Here is a 17,362-nt window from a genome sequence, read left to right as displayed (position 1 = left end):
TTTCTCCTTCTCCTCCTTCATTTTAATGCATTTTCCTTGCATGAAATCCAAACATCACAGATAAAGAATGCCATCCTCCTGGGCCACGTGTCAGATCTCTTTCATGTCTCTCTAGATACACTTACCAGTCACTTACTCCCTTGGGGTCTGCCTTGACAGGCCTTTTGCCCTCCAGCTTCCTATTGGGCTTGGCCACTAGGGACACAAAAGAAGGTCGGAGGGTGGGAGGGAAAGGGTTTGATGTATGCGTCCCCCACTTCCCTCCCCGCCACGTTCCCACAGCTGATTGTGTCCCTCTAACTAAGGCTCTAGGTCTCCTCAGGTGTCCTTCTTCCTGCAGTCACCTCTTGGGCTCTGGTGGCACTTTTTCTTCTTGTCCTTCAGGCCTGGGCTGGTGAATGGTTCCTGCTTTCACTATTCCAGATGTCCAGCTCTGTACCTTGCTGCTCTCCTTAAAGCCTGCCTCCATCTATGTAAGGTGTCCCTGTATTAAATGTTCCTTCCACTACCCAGTGTACCTGTGCATTCCATCATGCTGAAAGCCTCACTGATTATGATAATCACTTCCAACTCTAGTCCTTGCCCCTTCCTCGAGTTCACCCAGTTATAACTATGCCTTCTAGAATATCGCAACCCTAGATGCTGGCACAGTATCACACACATAGAAGGAGTCCAATAAATGTTGACTAAATGCTATTGTTGAATCTTGGGCTCCCAGGAGAAGATGGGATAAAAGTTGCTAATTCCAGCCAAACATTCATTTCCTCTGCACATCATAAAGATAAAACAGGATCACAGTTGTTAGAGTGGAAAATTCCCTCACTGTTATGGCAGCAGATAGCCAGTATGTGTTCCAATGAAAGACTCAGCAATGGGTATAAAAATAATCCACTGTATACCATCAAAAATTGAAAGCACATTCTTTTCCTTTGAAACAAGATCGGCTTCTAGAAGCTGTCACTCCAACACCCATCCATCTAAAACTTCTCTCCAAGGGCACGAGTAAAATGCAACTTGTTTCATAATAAGTCCCAGGAGTTTACTTTAAAGACATGATTACCCAGAAGGCAATGAGAGCTGTCTACAATTTCTTCTGTTTTAAGAATATTTCTATCCTAAAGAAAGACAGGATAGCACCAAAGTTTCACTGGAAGTTTTGGCTTGTGAATTATACAGGAAATAGAAATTTTGCATATCTGTGATTGATCATGGATTGGACCTCATTCTCCCAATTAGAGTTGCTCAACAATGGAGCATAAGGCTCCATCAGAAGCCCAACTATCTGTCAGATCAGCAGTAGGCCAAGCTGTAAGCTGACAGCCTTTATTCTACCATGGTTTCATTGCTGGGATCAGTGACTATTTCAAAACCAAGCTGGGGCGTTGCATACTCGAGCCATTATTATAGCTACTATTAGCAGTGTCCTTACCAGGTACTTTGCATGTCTTATCTCACCCAGGCCTCCCATCAGCACCATGAGCGGGATGCTTTTAGCATCTCCATCTTACAGATGAAGACACTGAGGCTTAGCCAGATGAAGGGGGTTCTCCAGCTGAGTGGTGCGGGCAGTACTTCCTTTGCAGCCTAGGCTCCTTATCACGTTTCCATTCACCTGGATGGAGTTGAGTCAAACTGCCTCTGGCCGCCTCCAGCTTCCTGCTGGGCTTTGCTATTAGGGGCACCAAAGAAGATCAGAGGGTCGGAGAGAAAGGGTTTGCAAATTTGCAAATACGCAAAATTTCTATTTTTTGTATAATTCACAGGCTGAAATTTACGGTGAAAATTCAGAGCTATCCTGTCTTTCTTTAGGTTAGAAATATTCTTGAAACAGAAGAAACTGTAGACAGCTCTCATTGCCTCTGGGTAATCATGTCTTTAACGTAAACTCTTGAGGCTTATTATGAAACAAATTGCATTTTATCTGTGTCCTTGGAGAGAAATTTTAGATGGATGGGTGTTGGAGTAAAATTGAGTCTGGGCTGCCTCTCTACCTTGGTACCCACTTCTACTCTTGTACTTTTCTCATTGTGTTGCATTGGCTCATGCTCAAAGGTTAAAAAGAAAAATTGGCACAAGCCACATTTGGTCCACAAACTACTTGCCCTCCAAGGTTCTTAAAGGGTGTCAAATTTTGCAGGATCACACTTCAGAGTTGCTCATAACATTTCTGATTTTATTAAATTCCCCCCCTCCCCGCCCTTTTTAGGTCCTTAGGTAAAACTACACTAAAAAAAAAAAAAAAAAAAATGACCCATTGCCATCAATCCTCTGACTGCACCTTTTTCTGTTGTCTTTAGATTCATGGAGTAGACATTCAACTAAGCAGACATCCTCCTCCAACCCCTCCTTCTTCCCTCTCACCAAACATTCCCATGCCTGACTCTTTACCTTAGAAATGTCCTCATTATCCCCATTAGTATCAGCTGGTTCCATTAGGGCACAGATATCCCGACCTGGACATTCTAGGGATTTATTTCCCCACCAGGCACTGGTTTGGTAAAGTTCTCCTTATTCCACAACATGAGCACCGTTAGCATTTTGGACCTGACAGTTCTCCGTTGTGGGGGCCATCCTGGGCATTGTAAGCTGTTGAACAGCATGCCTGCTCTCTACACATGAGATGCCAGTAGCATCTCCAGTTGTGACAAACAAAACTGTCTTCAGATATTGTCAAATGTCCCCTGAGGCCAAAATAACCCCTAGTTGAGAACTACTGGTTTAGTGAATGACAAGTGGGGCCTGGCAGCAATACGGGTAACTCCGCACATTCCTACACATCAAGGCTCCTTGGAACATGCACAGTGGTGACTGTGAGTCTCCCTCAGGAACAGGGGAGTTAGAAGCCCCCAAAGTGAGGATCCCAGTGCTTTTTTTTCTGAAGCCCCTTCATATTTCATGCCTACAGTAGCTCAGGGTCTTAATACATTCATTTCTGCATGGGTGGGGTTTCAGGCTGCAAGAAGATCTTGTAGGGACACTATTTCTTGCTATCAGGTGATCACAGTTCTGTGCATTGTCTCACTCAGTCCTCACAGTAACTCCAAAGACAGGTTGTATTATGATCCTATTCTATAGATGAAGGATCTTGGGAAAGTCACACGTCCAGGTCATACAGGTAGAGAGTGATGAAGCCAAGACTTGGGGCGAGGTCTTTTTGATTCCAGATATGGATTGGCTGATTATAACTGCTTCTTTGGTGATAAGAGAGGGTACTGGGATTCCTCTACTTGAGAAAGAAATGCAGTAAGTGAAAGAAATGGTGGAAACTCAGATGCTGGACAACACATCCAGGAGGCTGGCTCCTCTCCATCAATAAACCAAGAACAGTTGCTTAGTGCTGTCACTTCAGAAAACTGACTGAGAGAGGCCAGATAATGATCCTTCCTTCTCCATATCTATCTGCCAGTCTAACTTCTCAGTTCCATGTTCTACTTAAGGGGCAGGAAGGCTTTACTCAATTGTTCTATTGCTATTCAATGAGTGTTGCCATCTAGTTTAGCTACAATCACAACATGATTTCATTTGATAAGCTATGTGAGGGCAGGACAATGCCTGTATTGCCTGCCATTTTATTCTCAGCACTTGGGGCTCTCAATGAGCATTTCTGAAATGAATGAATCAATGAATTAATGGATAAATCTATCTTGAGAAAGGGTAGGTAAATTTTTACTTTTATTGCTTTTCTTAGATTTTTAATCTATGAGCAGGAATTAGTGATGGGTTTCAAGATGATCAAACTTAATGTGGTATGTGCATTATTGATGTGGAATCTTAAAAATCCCTACTGTCTATTATATGTACTGAAACATCACTATGTACCTTATAAGTATGTACAATTATTGTGTGTCAATTAAACTAAAAGGAAAGAAAATATATACAAAAGGGTAAATCTGTGTTTCCAATACACATCTTTTGGATGACAGCAGAGCATAATATGGTATTTCATAAAAGCAAGACAAAACACAACAAAATGATTTTGGGGTACATTGACTCATGGTTAAGTAACACTGACACTCCTAGTAGGAAAGATTTGCCCGTTGGATTTTCTTTAAGTCCTTCTGTCTGGTTGGGGAGAAAGTCTCAGTTGGTGCTAGCGTAGTCTTTAACATCACACTATCACTTGTTAATCTCCCTTTTTGACAAAGGAAGAGGAGACTTCAGGCTCAGACCCTTCAACAGACAAGTCCAGATAGAATTTTATAGCATTTTGATGTTTGTATTTTGACATATTCAAGTTGGTCATCTATGTAAGGCCAATGACACTTGGTACTTTACATTTATGGTTTTTGTAAAATATTTCCCTTTTAAAGAAATCTAGGAAAACAAAAATGAAAGGAAAGTTATTGAAAGTAAAGCGTTTCACGTCTTTATAACAGTTGTTGCATAGATATGGCAAACATTTTTGATGCTGTCCACAGATGCATGGAATTTGAGAAATACTGTCCCACCTGCTAAGAAGAAAGATGGAACTGGTTTTTAATCCTAAATTTACAGCTTGCTAGAAAGGTGGGCTTCAGGAAATTCTTTTGCTTTTCCAGGCCTTGATTGTCCTCAGATGGAAACGGGGATGGTATGTACATCATAGTTTTTTTAATACTATTTTAATGAGATAGAATACTTTATTACCTGGCATTTAGGAAGAACTCAAAAAAAGGTTGCCATTTGTTGTTTAGATCTTGTTTCCCCGTGAGCTGATGCCATTAAAGACTGACAATAATACCAGGGGATGAAAAATATGCCTTCTTTTATTTTCAGGTGGTCTGAAGAGGCAGACAATGGCTCTTGCTAGCTAATTATCATCAGATGGATCGGCAGCCGACCAACGCTTCTAAAACTATTGTTTTTGGCAAATGTCCCTCAGCATTTTCCTGGTATATAAATAATGATCCCTTGCAGAAAGTCACTTCCTTTAGTTTCCTTGGTGTACGTTTCACAAACGGTTTGTTTTGGCAGGTTCTCCAGGAAGTCACTTTATCATAGCTACAGGTGGTTTATGAGGAATTCATTTTGGTTAAGGGGGGCACCAGACTAGGCCTGCCTTGAACATTTTCAGGCCATAGCTATTTGGGAAATATTACATTCTCTTGGGTCTTGACCGTCTATTCTGTGTCTTGGGGCAGGTTCAGAACAAGATTCTGGGTAAAATCTGGAAATTTTGGCTTTGGCGTTGGAACTGGGTTATCCTCTGACTCCCATCCAAGCTTTTTTGTTGTTGTTGCTATCTCCCACTCCAATCATCTAATGCTCCGAGAATAAAGTCCAGTAACCAGTGTTGGTGAGATGGAACCAAATGGTGAAAGAAAGAGAGAGAGAATTTTAAAGGGCTGTTGATCAGGAAAGACATATCAGAGAGTGTAGCTTGGAGAAAGGGAAGGGAGTGGTGCTTGGGGGAGGGTACCTGGGTCATGGGGGCCCACTCATCACCTTTATAGGAGCAGTAGATAGGACGGTAATGTCAGAGGATTGCTTAGTGGTTGAGTACATCTTCTTAGGGGCAACAAATTCCCTCCACTCCCAGCAGGGTTCTACCAATAGACCGTATTCATTAGCACAGAGGTTGACTGCTGTCATAGGGACCCAGGATGAGCTTGGCTTAACCAAAAGAGAAGCTCTTTCTCTCTCTAAGCCTAGGGCTGCTGTAGTGTGGCAGTACCATAGTATCAGTCATCCAGCACCTTCTTACTTGTTGCTTCACTGTTTTTTGACAACTTCCTTGTTTGTCTGGCTCAAAATGGCTTACTACCATCCCCACATTTCAGCTAGGGGGAAGAAGTAAGTGCAGAGGGGTGGGCAAGGTGCTTGAGAAGCCATGACCCAGAGTTTGCACACATCACCTCTCTTCACAACCCTTACAAATATTTACCAAGCACTTCAGCCTCAAGCACTGTGAATAAGGCATATTCGATTTCTACCTTCAGTTTAAAAGGCCAATTAGCATTCTTCAGGGGCTACAGTCTCATTTCCTTGTCCATAAATATTTATCAAATTTTGAGAAAAACATATTCATTGTTTCCTATATTCATTGTTGTGCATGAAGAACATTGTTGAGTTCTGCCTGAGTGCTGGGGTAACAGCGAAGACAGTAGGCAGATCCTCTCTGCAGGGAGCATACATTCTGCTGAAAAATAGTAACGAACAAATATGTGAGCAAACTGAAAAAGCAATTGCAGGCGGGGCATGGTTGCTCACGTCTGTAATCTCCACATTTTGGGAGGCTGAGGTGGGAGGATCACTTGAGCTCAGGAGTTCAAGGCCAGCCTGGGCAAGATAGTGAGACCCTATCTCTAAAATTAAAAAAAAAATTTCAAACAATTAGCTGGGCATGGTGGTGCATGCCTGTGGTCCCAGCTACATGGGAGGTTGGGGAAGGAAGATCACTTGAGCCCAGAAGGTTGAGGCTCAAGTGAGCCTTGTTCGTACCACTGCACTCTAGCCTGGGCAACAAAGTGAGACCCTGTCTCAAAACAAAAACAAAAACAAAAACAAAGAATAAGTAATTGCAAATTGCGGCAAGTGTTTTGGAAAAAAACCCAAACCGAATGCTTGAAGAGGAAAGAATGAGAAAGCATATTGTTTGCATTGATGGCTTCCAAAGCTTTTTGAGACAGTGTCATTAGAAAGCTTATTCTTGAGAAGAAGGGAGCTGAGAAGGAGGGAGCCAAGTGAAATTCTGGGATGTTGGAATATTATACAGCAGTGAAGATGAAAGAGCCACAGCTATATGCAACCATGTAGATGCATCTCAGAAGCATACAGTTGAGTGAAAAAAAAAATAACCTAAGACTACATACACTACAATGCCATTTTTAGATAAAGTGACAGTTTTAAAGTTAGATGGTAGGTTCCTGGATGCTAGTTTTGTTAGTGTGCTTTCTAACTTATACATGTGTTAAATGTATTTTTGAATATATCTAACATTGCTTAATACAACACATTTTAAAAACATAGAGGAGGGGCATTCAACTCAAGTATCTAGGGAGTCCAGGCAGGCAGTGTAAACTGGTGAAGTGGCTGAGTGGGTCCCTGGGGAACACCAGAGCACCTGCCTCATCTACAGGGGCGCCACCGCCCAGTCCCTGCCTGGGGTTGCCATGTGAGCTTGCAGGCCAATTACCCAGTAACATCCATCCAGGACTTCCCATTTTTCTTAAGGAGCCTCACATCTGACATCTGCATTTTTACAAAGCACTATTCCAATGCTGGCAACGATTCCAAATTTCAAAAACTCTGTGGGGGCAAACAATACCCTTTGGGAGGCATACCAAGTCGCAGAAATAGAGGCAGTACTTGGAGGCCAACATTAATTCCATGCCTATTTGCAACAAGAATGCCTAAATGTATTTCTACCATACTGTGCTGCTCGAATGCAGGCAGGAAGGAAACCCATCCCCTCTGCATTCCCGGAGTGTGCTATTTCCAACCTGTGGCTCTGCTGGGTTCCTGCGCCTCTCTCACTTGTGAGCTCTCACCTCTAAGTATGGAACATGTGAAGGTGGTGCCAGCGCAGCTGAGAGAAGGCGGGCAGGAGCTCAGGCTGCGTCTCCACCCGAAAGCCTGCTTTCTGCATAGCACCCTCGTCCCCAGCCTTCCAGCCCGGCTGTGCATGGTATTTGCAACACTCTCATTTTCCCCTAAAGGGCCATGGGGGAGGAATGGGCAACCTGCAGCTAGGACTATGCTGCTGAGATCTAATTTACGTTGTCCACTGTTGGGACTGAACGCTTTCCATACAAGAGTATGCAGACCCCAAGGGACATTTGGCAATATGTGGAGATATTTTTATTGTCACAACTGGAATGGGGGCACTGCTCAGATTTGTGGGTGGTGGATTGTGGGTGGAGGTCAGGGATGCTGCTAACAATGCACAAGACAGCCCCCCTTCCTCACCCCAACACTCCAACAAAGAATTATTCCACTCAAGATGTCAATAGTGAACAGTGCTGAGGCTGAGAAACTCTTTTCCCTCTGTCTGCTCCCACCAAAAGACAAAGGTAAATAAAGCCATGGGCTGCCCACTCCCTGTGAGTGATGAAAGGTGTGTGTTGGGGGTGGGGTACGGTGAGGGGTGTAACATGAATTTAGAAGAAATGCCCTTTAGCTAGAGCTGGGATTTGTGGCCACTATTTTTGTTTTTATTAAAGCGTAATGCTCACAAGCAGAAGAGGAGATTTGTTATTCTAAAGACAGTTGCACACCAAAGCATGCTATTGTATAATCTGGCATTTTCCCCACTAGGGAGCTATGGTGCATTACTCACGAGTGACAGAACCAACGAGCTTCATCTCCCAAGAGGCTGGTGCATCTGTTTAAAGGAGCAGGCGCTATGCAGAGCCGCCCCCACCCCACCCTCCGTGGCGGAGTGCAGTGGGGGAAGGTAAGCTTCATTTCAGTCACGGCGAGGATGAACCATGCATTGATTCTATGCCCGCCCCACTCCCACTCCCCAAAAGGAGAGGGCTGAGTCCAATTGTGTTCTAGTAGCGGGACCACAGGAGAGGAGGCAATTATTCTAGGCTTCAGTTCAATAAATGTGATTAGGGAAGTTCTAGCTCTTTCTGTACCTCAGTTTCTCAGAAGACCTGTGCATACTGGGGCCAAGAGCTTGGGGCTTGGGAGTCAGTTGGGTGTCATCAGTTTGAATGCAGGTTCAGCGCTTACAGTGTGTGCACTTGGGCCTTGACTTCTCCCTGAGTCTTGGTTTTCTCATCTAAAAAGTAGGGATAGTAATGCTTGTCTCATAGGGTCACAAGAGACAAGGATTATAAAGCACTCAGCACTTGCCAGGCATGTAGCAAGGATCATTCCAGTATTCAGAGATAAAAGGAAGTCAACGCATCTTCCCTTTGCACCTCACAGAACAGTTGGGAATTGAAATGAAATTTTATGGGAAAATACTTGGAAAACTTAAAAGTGCAGTATCAGTGAAATGTAATGAAATCAATGTAAACATCAGTGCAAATAGCAATAGTGATTATTGTGCTGATCCTAATAAAATAGAAACATTATTACACACTATAATTATAGCCAGTTAGAAGTGGAAGAAAATTAGGTCTGCATTAGTTTAAACCTTCTGTTTTATAAGGGGAGAAATTGACTTTAGTGGAAAAACTTTCATGAACCTCAGCCTGGTGCCCTTTCTCCACTCCCCACAAAGTTAACTTGTTTAATTTGGCAGCCAGTTAGAGCATTGCTGCATCAGATGGAAGGTCTGTAACATACAGACATAAGCCTCAGTTTCTTCATCTCTAAAATGGACATGGTAATGAAACCTAACTCACAAGGTAGTGATGAAGAATGAGATCATGCAGGTCAAATGTTTAGAAGGCAAGCCTAACCCATGGAAAGTCCTCCAGAAACAGTAATTATCATTATCCTTATTAATGGTAGTAATTGAGATGACATCTCTACATGTATCTCTCCCAGAATCTGACATAAATTGGAGAGGGTGGGGCGGGGTGGTCAATATATATTCATGAGTGTGATTGCAGATAACAGTACCTCAATGTTCTGAAAAACACTGGTGGGGACTCTAAGTCTTCCTGAGCAATTCACCATCACGTTGTCTGGTTCCTGGACATCCCAGGGGAGGACCTGGACAGGCCACTGGCATCCCTTTTGTAGCTTCAGAAACGATAAAAGCTGTCTGACAGTCTAGAATTTGGACAGGGGTAGAATTCTACAAGCCAAAGGCCCCGATACTAATTTTGTTCTAGTCTTTGTATTAGTCCTTTTTTACACTGCTGATAAAGACATACCCAAGACAGGGTAAATTACAATGAAAAGGAAGTTTAATGGACCCACAGTTCCACGTGGCCGGGGAGGCCTCACAATCATGGTGGAAGGCAAAAGGCACGTCTTACATGGCAGCAGGCAAGAGAATAAAAGCCAAGCGGAAGGGGTTTCCCCTTGTAAAACCATCAGATCTCATGAGACTTATTCACTACCATGAGAACAGTATGGGGGAACCTCCCCCATGATTCAATTATCTCCCACGGGGTCCCCCCCAACAACACGTGGGAATTATGGAAGCTACAATTCAAGATGAGATGTGGGTGGGGACACAGCCAAACCATATCAGCCTTAGAGGATTTGTGAACATTTAGGGTGGGCAGCAGAGATCAGTCACATGTTCTGATGGCCCTAGACCAGTGGTTCTCAAATTTTGGCCTGCATCAGGATCACCTGGAGAATTGTTAAACCACAGGTTACCGCTCCCATGCCCTCTGAGGATCTGGGGTGAAGCCCTATATTTTGCATTTCTTTTTCTCTTTTTTTTTTTTGTGACTGAGTCTCACTCTGTCGCCCAGGCTGGAGTCTAGTAGCATGATCTTGACTCACTGTAACCTCCGCCTCCTGGGTTCTTCAAGCCATTTTCCTGCCTCAGTCCCCCGAGTAGCTGGGATTACAGGTGTCCATCACCACGGCTGGCTGATTTTTGTATTTTTAGTAGAGACGGGGTTTTGCCATGTTGGCAAGGCTGGTCTCGAACTACTGACCTCAGGTGATTCACCCTCCTCAGCCTCCCAAAGTGCTGGGATTACAGGCATGAGCCACTATGCCCAGCCTCAATTTTGCATTTCTAACAAGATCCCAGCTGATGCTGATGCTCCTGGTCCAGGGACTGCACTTCAGAATCACAGTCCTGGAGCAGCATTGCTCGCTACAGTGCTGCTGATGTTTAGGGCTGGCTAATTCTTCGTTGTGGAGGGTACTGTAGGGTGTTTAGCAGCATCTCTGGCCTCTATTCACTAGATACTGGTAGCAGTTTCGACAACCAAAAATGTCTCCAGACATTGCCCAATGCCCTCTGTGGGGCAAAATCTCCTGGTTGAGAACCCCTGCTGTAGACCGAGATGATGAGAATCAAATCCTAGTCACTTCTTGTCATAGCAGTATGACTGCAGTCATATTGCTGTACCTCTCTAGGCTTCTTCATCCATGTAATGGGTACAGGGATGCCAACCTCATAAGATCCAACTAGAGACTAAGAGATAATACAGGGAAAGCACTAAGCACAGTTCCTGTACACATTGAGCAGCTTCATTCATGTTAGTTATTGTTTTTGAGCCCTCCGTAGCAGATCTACTTAGTGCAATGTTTTTTTTCTCCCATCAAGAAGTTTTCATATAGAAAGCATTTTCATAGAGAAAGCAGGTTCATATAGAAAGCATTGGCTGCTGGTTGGAGTGGAGAGATTGAAGACTCTCATCTAGGATCAAGCAACCCCCAGAAAACAATTTCAAACATGTCCATTCAGACAAAGGAGTCCAAAACCATAAGGTCCTCTCAGCATCCTGAACTAATGTCCAGCTGTTATCTCGGTGAGTAGCTCCCAATCCTTAGCTCAGAAGTGACTGACTACAAAAGCATATTGCAGCTTTATGAGCACACCTCCTGTTTGCTAGCTGGAGTTGATACTATAGAGATCTCTTTCCAGTTTTTAGAATTTAAAACAATGATCTGGTCACTCACATTTTCTTTCCCAACTTTGCTCTAGAAGTGAGCTTTCAAATCCGGAGCACTTCTGCATTCTGAATTCCCAAACAACTCCTGTTCAAGGGTGATCTATACTGCCACACACAAGGGATCATGGATTTTTCTTTGGCTGTCAGCTCTCAAAATTACCCAGCAATCCCAAAATGAATTTCCACTAATCTGACAGTTTTGCCTCTCCTGACATGATGTACTGTATATTCAGTGGTCAGCAGGGACTATTTAATTGCAGTTAAGCCTGTGCTGTTCATTGTGGCATTTAAAATAGAGCAATGTGTAATGTGGCTACCCTTACTGACTCTCCGGGCCCAGATGGGTGGGTGGAACTCAATTTTGGGGGGAAACTTCTACTTGGGAACATTTAGTAATTAAGTTTTACTGACTGGCAGCTTTAATTCTTTCACTTTGAAGATTTATAAATGTTAGAATCAAAACTAACATCAAATCTCTCTACAAGGTAGAAGGAACTAAAATATCAGATGAAACTGATGATGAGTTACAAATGGATTAGAAACTCAAGAAAGGAGAGATTAACATTTTTAGAGTCCGTACTATTTGCTTGGCAGTTTGCAGGTGTTATCTCACTTTTCTCTTAAAGCATTTCAAAGAGGCAGGGACATTTCCCCCCCATTTTACAGATGCAGAAACTGAGGCCTTAAAGAGATTAAGTTACTGCCCAAGACCTGTGGGTTGTGTGAGCAGAGCCAAGATTTGAGCCCAGGTTTGTCTGATAACAGTCTAGATTCTTATGTCCCCACACTAAACTTCCCAAAAGATGCTAAATGTCATTGGTTTTTCAACTGCCTATTTGATGGGTGGAGAAAGTGAGGTGTAGACAGTTCAAAGTGACTTGCTTAGAATTAAGCTATCTCAGGCTCAGGAAATTAGCCTGTGGGTATTCGTAAGTCTGATTATTAAGAATAATGCAGTGCTTTGCCACTTATAAAGTGCTATAACATCCATTATCTCATACTAAATTTTGGTTTTCAAGCAATTCTGTTATATGAACGGATAACTCAAAAAGAAAAGCATTTTGACAAGTGCTCTTTTTCCCACTGTTGAATCTAATGATAAATATCTGCAGTATAACCACAAAAATGCTACTGTAAGGTGCCATGAACACATGAAGAGCAAAGACGTAAGTGGATTCACGTATTCAGCAAATATTATTAAGCTTGTAATATGTGCTAAGCATTATTCCAGGTGCTGGGAATACTGCAGTGAGTAAACTATTTAAAAATTCCCTACCCTAAGAGGGCTTACATTTTAGAGGGCGCAAGCAGATAACTGACTAAGTAAATGAGCGAGATATATAGCATGTCAGGTCATAAGTGTCAACCAGCAAAATCAAGATGGGAAGGAGAGAAGGGGGCACTGGAAGCAGGGATTAAGTGGAGAGGATAATATTTGAATGAAGATATAAAAATATGAAGAACAAGCGTTTTGAATATATCGGGAAGAGCATTCCAGGTAGAAGGAACAGCTGATGCTAAGTCCTTGAGGCAGTACATATACACTTTTGTTGTGTTTAAGGAACCCTAATGGTTAGCAATGTGGCAATTTTTCATGGACTTATTTGCCATTCATATGTCTTCTGTGGTAAAATATCTGTTCAAGTCTTTTGCCCTTTTTGGGTAACTGTTTTTCTTCTTCTCCTTTTCTTCTTCTTCTTCTTCTTCTTTCTTCTTCTTCTTCTTCTTCTTCTTCTTCTTCTTCTTCTTCCTCTTCCTCTTCCTCTTCCTCTTCTTCTTTCTTCTCCTTCTCCTTCCTCTTCCTCTTCCTCCTCTTCCTCCTCCTCCTCCTCCTCTTCCTCTTCCTCTTCTCTTCTTTTCTTCTTCTCTTCTCTCTTCTTCTTTTCTTTCTTCCTCTTCTTCTTCCTCTTCCTCTCCTCTCCTTCTCCTTCCCTTTCCCCTTCTCCTTCCCCTTCCCCTTCTCCTTCTTCTTCTCCTCTCCTTCTCCTTCTCCTCCTTCTCCTTCTACTTCTCCCTCTCCTTCTACTTACTGAGACAGGATTTTACTCCCATTGTCCAGGCTGTAGTGCAATGGTGCGATCTTGGCTCACTGCAATCTCCGCCTCCCAGGCTCAAGAGATTCTCCTGCCTCAGCCTCCCAAGTAGCTGAGACTACAGGCACACACCACCATGCCTGGCTAATTTTTGTATTTATTTATTTTTTTTTATAGAGATGGGATTTCACCATGTTGCCCAAGCTGGTTTTGAACTCCTGGGCTCAAGAAATACACCTGCTTCGGCCTCCCACAGTGCTGGGATTACAGGTGTGAGCCACTGCACCCAGCCTAATTAAGGTTTGAATATTTTATCCCTATCAATGACTTGTCTTTTCGTTCCTCTAATGTTCTTAATTTTGATCAAGTCCAATTTATCTTTTCTCTCCTTCATGGATTGTGCTTTTGGTGTTACATCTAAGAAATCTTTGCTTTTGATTATTTTAAAAATTGATTTTCCCATCAAGTAAAAGAAAGTGTACTTTCAAGTTCCTTTAAGTATATCCATGTTACCTAGGCAACCAAGTTATTTATCAATAGGTGATCATTTGTAATGATTTGTTAATAAAGGAATTAGAAAATCTTGCTTTCCATGATCCTTAATCTACTTGCAAGACCTCATCCCCTTTAGTATAAGCTTATCCAAGACCTATGGCCAACTTGGAAGAGAGGCAGGTGCGATTTTGTGGGGAAAGCTTCCTGGGCCCTAGCAATAGGAGACTGAATTTTCTTCTTTGTTCTGCTACTAATCAGAAGCCCAACTCTGGGCCAGTTGTATTCTCTTTTTTAGTTTACATTTCCAATTGCAAAAACAAGGAGTTGTACTAGATGTTTCTGTGCTCCTGTCTAGCCCTAATACTATATAAATGGGATATTGACAGGAAATTGAACATCTTCAGCAGGACCAGGACTAGAGTCAGGCAAGAGCTGCGTCTAGGGTACAGCATTTAAGAAGCTGTGTGCGGCTGGGCAGGGTGGCTCACACCTGTAATCCAGCACTTTGGGAGGCCAAGGCGGGTGGATCACGAGGTCAAGAGATCGAGACCATCCTGGCCAACATGGTGAAACCATGTCTCTACTAAAAATACAAAAATTAGCTGGGTATGGTGGTGCATGCCCATAGTCCCAGCTACTCAGGAGGCTGAGGCAGGAGAATCGCTTGAACCCGGAAGGTGGAGATTGCAGTGAGCCAAGATCGTGCCACTGTACACTCCAGCCTGGCGACAGAGCAAGACTCAATCAAAAAACGAAAAGAAAAAAAGCTGTGTGAGCTGTGTGCTCTCAGGGTTGTCCAAGTTTGCATTCTGCATTTCCACAACCCTAACAAGGAGCCACTTGCAAGACATTGAGAATGAGGGCCTCCATGAATTTTATGCCCTCCGTAATTCTCTTGCCATATCCTAGTTCTGGTCCTGACCTTCAATGAGATAAGTGGGCATGGCTCACGTGGGGGCTGTGATGAACTGGCACAGGGCATCTTGCATTTGAGTATGTGTTCGAATCCCCTGGGAATATTGTTCATTCACATTCAGAGGGTCTGGTATGGGGCTTGGGATTCTGCTTTTCTAACAAGCTCCCAGATGATGCTTGTGCTGGTGCATGGGCCACATTTTTCATGTCAAGGAACTAGAATGTACCAGCTTTGTCAGCTCACCTTCATTCATTGCCATGTGGGAATTCAGTCCCCAGAGTGCTCAATGTCTTTTTTGGTTTTGTTTTGTTTTTGGGAAATAGTCTTGCTCTGTCACCCAGGCTGGAATGCAGTGGCGTGATAGTGGCTTACTGCAACATTTGCGTCCCATGCTCAAGCAATTCTTGTGCCTCAGCCTCCTGAGTAGCTGGGAATACAGGTACATGCCACCATGCCCGGCTAAGTTTTGTATTTTTAGTAGACATGGGGTTTCACCAAGTTGGCCAGGCTGGTCTTGAACTCCTGACCTCAAGCAATCTGCCCGCCTCAACCTCCGAAGTGCTGGCATTACAGGTGTGAGCCACCATGCCTGGCCCCAATGTCTTGATTAGTCAGAAGAGACACTGGAAATCTGTGGTGTAATATGAAGTCTCTGAAAATGGGCAAAGAAATAGCAAGATCTCAGAATAAATTTAACAACAAAGTCAACATCCCCGTCCCCACACCAGAAATGTTAGCCTAAAAAAGGATGTCAGAGTTAGACTCAATTTCATTTCTCAGGGTGTCCTTGCTTGAGTTGACATGCAGTGATGGATCAGTGGCTGCCCTATTCTCCCCTTCCATTCTTTTTGCCCACTGTGTCTCCACTAGTAATTTTCATCTTTGTTTTTTAGCATATCTCCCCCTCTCTCTCTCCACTCCCCAGCTCCTTACATGCCTCAAAGCTTCTCTGGAGTAGACAGCTGTCTCCTTTGTCAGCCCAACATCCATTTGTTCTCCTTCTGCCATCAGCCCATTTTGTTTTGAAGATTTATTCTCTCCCCACATTCAGCTCATGGGATTCAAACCAGACTGCACCTTCCTGTACTCATGGCTCCAGTAGGAACCAGGCCCAAGTTGGCCGATCAGGGTATTCTGTCACGCCAGCTCCAGTGATTGGCTGAGGAATGAGCACATTACCCAGGCAGGATGGATTACCTTTCTTGCCCAGCCTGAGTTATTGGGAAAAGGGAGCCCTTTCCCTTGGAATTGGAAAACTGGCAATAATATCTAACACTTACTGAGTGTTTACTCTCTACCAGGCAATGCTTTAAGAACATGCTTTTATATGAATTATCTGTTTAATTCTCACAACAATCCTGTTTTGTATGTACTTTTATTGTCATCATTTCACAGATGGGGAAACTGAGGCACAGAGAGGTTAGAGATGTGCCTGAAGCCACACAGCTTGCAAGTGGTGGAGCTGGGATTTGAACTTGTCAATCTCTGGCTGCAGAGCTGAGCTCTTGGAGACTAGGTTTTACTGCCTAGTAGCATGTAAGCCTGGAACTGCCGGCAGTCATTTTGTAAGTTTGCAGAGTGAACCTCAATGAGCACGAAGCAGAGAGGAAAGCAGTACTAAGAGATGCAAAAGAGTCTGTGTTCCAGCAATGGGATCTGAAGTCCTGGATCAAACCTTACCTGGTGCCAAGGTTTACCCATCAGACATGCCAGTTATAAGACCCAAATTTACCCTTTTTGGGGCATTGAGTTTGAATGAGTATTTTTGTTTGTTTTGGCATCAGAAAGACTCCTGATTAATACACAGTATGACATTGACCAAGACGCTTCCTTTCTCTAGGACTCAGTTTTCTTATCTGTAAAGTAAAGGGTTCATCAACATTCTTTGGTTGAATCTTACCTGAAACATTTTGTCAGCCTTCATCAGTCTCATCTGAGCCTTTGTTTCCATAGAACAAAGCCATTTAAGGAAGGAGGGGAAAGTGTCATGGAGTCTTACTGTCCTGAGTGCAAACATGGTCTCTGTATTGTCCTTATCTGTTCATTTTCTGCCTCTCAGTACTAGAATGAAAACTCTAGAAGAAGAAGGAATTTTGTCTGATTTTCTTACTGCTGTATCCTCAGTATTTTGAACTGTGTCTAACTCAGAGTACAATCTCAATTTTTTTTTTGATTTTCATATATCTGTATATATATTTGTTAAATGAGTGAAGAAATCCTTTTATGTCTTTATGGGTAACAAGCTGGCTTGGGCATGGTTTTCAGTTATGGGTCCTTCCTTTCGTGCAGGAGTGGTTATGGATGGTATTTGTTCCTCTCTGCTTCATAATTCTCTCATCCATTTTTGACTTAATGGACAGAAACAATAGATGAATAAAATGGAATCATCTCTGAACAAAACACAGGGTTTTAATGCTTCTTAAATCCTGTAACATATTATCACTTCTAAACTC

The 17,362-nt window shown here is 43.1% G+C and overlaps 1 long non-coding RNA gene across 1 annotated transcript; it reads left to right on the top strand.

The window, feature by feature from the left end:
* Window positions 1-8,269: 8,269 nt before the first annotated feature.
* LOC131382251 (uncharacterized) lies at window positions 8,270-16,728 on the top strand. The gene is made up of 3 exons (XR_009211549.1): window positions 8,270-8,374; window positions 13,676-13,798; window positions 16,305-16,728. It is a non-coding gene; the product is annotated as an uncharacterized LOC131382251 (long non-coding RNA).
* Window positions 16,729-17,362: the final 634 nt, after the last annotated feature.

The sequence above is a fragment of the Hylobates moloch genome, unplaced genomic scaffold, assembly GCF_009828535.3.
Source record: "Hylobates moloch isolate HMO894 unplaced genomic scaffold, HMol_V3 SCAFFOLD_21, whole genome shotgun sequence".
Taxonomy (NCBI): domain Eukaryota; kingdom Metazoa; phylum Chordata; class Mammalia; order Primates; family Hylobatidae; genus Hylobates; species Hylobates moloch.
Note: the sequence above shows the minus strand (reverse complement) of the source record. Positions and strands in the feature narration are given on the sequence as shown.